Source organism: Eublepharis macularius, chromosome 13 (genome assembly GCF_028583425.1).
Source record: "Eublepharis macularius isolate TG4126 chromosome 13, MPM_Emac_v1.0, whole genome shotgun sequence".
In the NCBI taxonomy this organism is placed as follows: Eukaryota; Metazoa; Chordata; class Lepidosauria; order Squamata; family Eublepharidae; genus Eublepharis; species Eublepharis macularius.
Genome location: NC_072802.1, coordinates 27159105 through 27165104, shown reverse-complemented (window position 1 = coordinate 27165104; position 6000 = coordinate 27159105).

Sequence of the window (6000 nt, the reverse complement as noted above, 5' to 3'; positions counted from 1 at the left end):
TGGCTTGGCCGGGGTCATAACCTGCAGCCATAGCTGCTGGTGAATCTGATCCCACGGCAGGTTCGGGTTCATGGCCGCGCGCATCCTAAACTCCTCATCATACTGGAGCCAGGCTGAACCAACAAAAAACCGTATAACCTTTATAGATTATATCCAAGTATTGAAAAAGCACAACAGCGCGCCAAGGCTGCACACGTGCCAATACGCCCACATAAATCAGGAACCCGGGCAACCAATTTGACCAATTACGGTCCACTTTACGCCGCCTGATTTTCTCCTTATCTTTCTCATCCAAATCATCTTTGTCCTTCTTCTCCAGCTCCCTGAAGAGAAGGGCAAAGACATCTACATACTCCCCCCGAATGATTTTGTCCCAAGTGGCCTGAGTCAAATGGTCACCAAGCGGTAAGGCAGTATCACCAAATGGCAGGGCCCTGTATGGCACCAAGCCGTAAGGAGAGAGCCCATAAGCAGGGAAACCCCCTTGTCCCCCGCAGCCATAAGGCCAACTAACAGGTGGCAGGCCAGAGGATGTGGACTGGACCTGGAGCTGAGCCGGGCCCAGAGGAGTGCTAGCACCTCCCTGCCAGCCAGGAGGGGCAACAGGGGGCCAAACCAGAGCCGCCTGTGTCGAAGTCTCAGGGGAGGCTGGATTCCAAGCTGAAGAGGTGTGTGGCATGGTGGGAGCAGTGTACCCGGGAGGCATGGAGGCAGCGGGCTGACCCCAGGGCCCCCACGACCAGGTGCATGGCTGTTGAGGCACAGCCACCTTACCCTCCTGCAGCACTGGCTCCACCATTATGGCCACTTGGCCACCATCAGCAGCCGCCTCCTGTTCAGCCTTTGGCGCGGGCACTTCTTCCACAGCTTGAGACGGACCCTGACTGCTGCTGGATTCACCGCGCTCACATACCGAAGCTGCCTCCAATGCAGAAATACGCTTCAGGATGTCCTTCTGCAAAACAGAAGGAGCAACTTTTTTAGTAGGCTGATGAACCCTACCCCCGGTGACTCCTTGCTGAGCTCCCCTCCGAGCCTGCTCCAAAGCCACTAAACAGCCAAGTATCTCTTGCATGCCAGATTCACCATCATCCTCATTAGAAGATGACTGAGCAGGGGGGTGAGGCCTCTTTGCAGCTACCTTTTTCGCAGGCTGTTTGCCCTTAGACGGGACACCCCCTTTCTTAGGAGGCATCCTGGACTCTACCAAGTGCTAGATACTAAGGGCAAACAATCCCCTGAAAAGGAGGGGTGGGGTGGAGGGCGAATGAAGAAACAGGCTCTGGCCAACAAAATGGCCACCACGAAAGCCCAGCCACAACATGGCCACCAAACAACTCCTGCCCTGGGTAATGCCAAACAGTTAAAGGTGACAAAGCACTTACCACAGAACAGGCAATAACCCCCACATCCCCAGCCCTACAACCTGAGAGGGGGGGGGGTACCAGAGCAATAGCCCAGATGGCCCTACAATCTAGCCACCAAATTGCCCCACCCACGTATACTCCCCACCCCTTTATATGGGTGAGGAGCAAACAGCGAGGGAACCCCCCCCCCCGGGCAACAGCGGGAGTGGGATATCAAAAGACTCCCCAACAATCACCCAACCACAAAGATGGGGCAAAGCAGGGGTGAATCCCCAAACCCCATCCGCGCTTCCAAAAGGCCACCAAGGGCCGTGGGAACAATGGAGCCGGCAAGGCAGACTGCCGAGCCGAGCAGCAAAGCCCCGGGGGAAAACACCAAGGCAAGCGCGCAGCCACCTTAAAGAAGCACAGGACAGTGCTGTAGAGAAGCCACAGTGGGCATGCAGCTGAGCCACGCAGCGCCGCTGCCGCGCCGAAATCAGGCGCAGGCCAAAAGGCTTCCGCTGCCTTCAGCCGCTGGGGAGGCCACACCCACGGCAGCACGCAGCCACCCCAAAGTACAGGGCAGCGCTGTGGAGCTGCCGCGGCGGGCTATGCAGCCGAGCTGCACAGCTGCACCACTGCGCCGCCACAGGCAAGCGCGGCTAAAAAGCCTCCAGACGCTTCCCGACGCTCCCCCAGCCAACCGCCACCAAAAAGCTGCTCTGCCGAGCGCCCAGAACGCAGCCGCTGCTGTCTCCCTCGCCGCTCCTCAGGGTCTGTTGCTGACAATGCTGGAGCAGGTAGGCCCCTTCAAAAAACGCTCGGAGAGCTGGAAGGTTCCTTCCCTCTCCGAGCGAAGTCAGCAACTGAGAGGCCGGGAAAGCGGAGCCACCTGCTAAGGCTCAGGCTCCGCCCCCGGCCAAGTACCCGTATGCCTGGGAAGGGAGTCTGTCTCTTTCCCGGGCAAGCTTGCAAAACATGGCCCCCGGCTAATGCAGCATTGCTGCAGCTGGGAGTGCCAATTTTTTCTGTTCATGCCCATGTCTACATAACACACACACACACACATACATACTTATGAACATACATAAATGATGTCACATCAGTTTTCACATTAGTACATCATAGGGGATAGAGGAGAAAAAGACACAGGGCTATCACTTTTAAAAAACATGTTTTTATGCTTTGTTTCTAGCCTGAGGACTGTTCTAGCCTGAGGACTGCTCTTTTATGCTGTCTCATATCCAGAGTTTGTTATGCTTGTTTTTAATTAATGAAATAAATTCGTTTCAAATTAATGAATTTAAAAATTATTAATCATAATTTTTATGCTGATTCTACTATTTAATTGTACTGTCTTTCTTTGCATGCTGCCTCCAACATGGAGAGAAGGCATAGGCATTTAAGAAACAAATAAATTTATGAAATGAATAGCAAAGCCTCCAGTTCCACTTGGGATAGCAGCAGACATCATGAAGATACCTTGTTCTAGGTATGCTGAATGTTTAATATTTCAACTACTATGTGCTGCACGAACATAGGTTACTCTTCCTCTAAATATTTAGTGAAAAGTGTGTCCCCAGTAATAGAGTCTGCAAGTTTTGGGATACAGAATATTTGAAAAAAACAGTCTCTCCTATTTCTCCTGCAACCACTGGCAATGAGCAGCTACCCAAACGTATTTTTTCCCCAGAGCCAATTTATGTGATCTGATTAGAAAATGTCACCCTACCTTGCCTGCACAAGTGTAAGAGAGCAGACTGACAGGGAAGCAGAGCGGGGGGGGGGGGGGCGCATTCCTGCCATGTCTCAAATTCAATACAAATACATTATACATCAATTGTGCAAACAAGATAACAATAGTAATCTGTGTCAAACCCATTTGCAAATTTGGGGGTTTCACTTTGAGGTAATTGTTTTTTCCATTCTATTTTATTAGATCATGCAAATGAATTTTTTTAACGTTTGCAGAAGAACGAAAAGTAAACAAACCCAGTATTTTATTTCAAAGCATTTTTTTTTTATAGTGGAGTTGCTTGGCTTTATAGAGCCACTATCTGTTCAGCTTGGGATAAAGACACTATAGTAACAAGCAGATGGTGGGAGACATTTTTGCACAGGTAAGCTTTAGGAGATCTGGTCTGAACTTCTGCTGCTGCAGGTATTTAGTCTTTGCAAGGTATGTCAGACCCCCTTTCACTGTCCCCACTTTGAGGCAGATTTTCCCACCATAATTCAGTTTTCTTGCTTTGACTGAGTAGCCCCAAGTAGCGTTTTAATAATTGAGGTTTAGAAAGTCTGTTTGTCCCACCCTGACACGCAGACATAATTTGGCTTTTAGCCCAGCCTAAGAACTTGATGAGGAAAAGCAAGAGTCCTCTTCCTTTTGTACTTGGAAATGACACTAAAGTCTGTTTAACATTAAAAAAGAAATAACTTTATTTAACAGGCAGGGATTGAGTAAGTGTAGTCAGGGAATGGAAGGGTGGGAGTTAAAATGTTGTTGGTATTACAGAATACACTGCTTGTAACAGGCAAAATAGTATCTTTGAAGCTTATTTTCATATATTCTTAGTTCTTAGGTCCTCCTCAGAGCCAAACCTCGATTATAAAAAATGGGCAGGAATTAATCATCTTCTCCTCAGAAGATATAAACCTTCTTCTTTTGGCTTGAAAGGGAGTCTCAACCCACTACCCAATCAGTCCTGCCAAAACACACTCCCAGTTCTCTTGTGTCTGTGTAAAGCATGCTTCAGCTTATGCTGACACTTATATCTTGAATTCTTAGATATAATTCTTCCTCAGGACAGTAATTCTACAGTTAAGGCAAAAGAATCTTCTCTATTCACTCTAAAGGGGAACCTATCTGACTTTTCTTGTCATACTAAACGTCCTGTCAGAAATCAACTGACTGCCTTCAAACTAGATGAAAGGGAGCCTGTCACTCAAGCTCTCCATTCTAGGAAATAATTAACCCTTCCCCTCCCAGTTCTCTGATTTTGTTGCATACCAGAAACCTGCTATTAAGTGCAGCCTATCACACATGGCCAGAAGTGTAAACCATTGATACAAGCTGAAGGACAAGAGCCCAAGGGTTTTTTGTTCATAAGCTGCAGTCCCTGTAATGAGCTGTGCCAGTGGATCCAAGGATGCAGAACACTGTCTTGTTTTCTTTTTTTTCCCCATGCATAAACTGGAATTGCATGTTGGTATTTTGTAAGTTGCTTTGAGTGCTAATTTGGAAGAAAAACAGTGTAGAAATAAATAAAAGCATAGTTTGCACCTTCCCAGCCCAAAGATCCAGCTGCTAGGGCTGGGGGCTGCCTTTGTTGCCCCAGAAGAGAAAAGTGGCAGGGCGTGCTAGAGTCAGGTCAGAATTTTTCCCCCTTTCCTCTATCAGCCATTGGGGAGGTCTTTTTCACCTACCTTGTACTGCATGCAGGGGTCATGGTAATTGGTTCAAGGTGGAACTGCAAATGGTTGTTAGTGGCAGCATAGAGTTTGGGAAAAATCAGTAGGCTGGTGAGCACCCTTGGCATATCCTTGTTGGTGGGGAATTGGAGTCTGTCAGGAGTGGCTGGCTGCTTCATGGCCCATTTGTGAGGACAGACTGCTTGGTGGAGAACCTCTGGACAACTCAGTCCTCCCCTGCGCTTCATGACTTGGGTGATTGGAACTTTAAGGGGGGAACCACTTTGCCTGGCTGGCCAGGTCCCAGCCATACACATGGATGACTCACACCTGGGGTAGCAGGACTTGCCCAGACAGGTCAGGGCAGAGGTTCAGGGGTGACCCCAGGGCCTGACCTGTATTGCCAATTAAGGTACTGGCCATGTTTAGGTCACCACCCTATATATATATATCTATAGATATGGATATATGGGCCATGTCTGAAATGAAGTAGCTCTTCCGTCGCCATCTGAGGAGTAATTTTTATTGTATGTAGTGTTTTAAATTTTATTTGTTTTATCTGCTTTTGTGTGTTTTTATGTAAATTAAAATGTGCTCCACCCTGAGCCCACTCGGTGGGGAGGGCAGACTAAAAATCTAATACATAAATGAATAAATGAATAAATAAATAAATGTTGTTATCAAATAAAAGTGGCCCATTAGTATCCATGCCTTGTGCCTGTTTCTTTATTCTGACTGAGGAGGGCAACGTCCTGCACACAGTTTTGGTAGCCCATCCTCACAAAAGATGCTGCAGTACAAACACGGACAGCTAAGGCATTAAAATATGTGGTAGAACTCCCATATAAAATAAGAAAGCTTAAACGGGGGGGGGGGGAGTTTAAAGAAAATATGATATAAACACAAATAAACCATCAATGATAGTAATGAAAATGAGGCACAACAAAATCAAAGACATTGACAACTTATGAATTAAAAAGGAATCAAAAACATCTTGTTTCATCCCTACTTTGCTGTCTTTTCTTTGTCGTTTTATCAAAATATCACCAGCTGAGAGGGAAAAAGCATGTTTTTCCCCTCCAAGTTTTTTTCTCACTACCAGATGTTAAAGAATTAAATGTAATAGATATATAGACAGATGGAGCACAAGGGATGAGTATCACTATCACACCTTTCTTGTCAACTTCCCTAAAACATCTGGCTGCTTGTGGAATTGAGTGACCCGCTGGAATAACCCAAT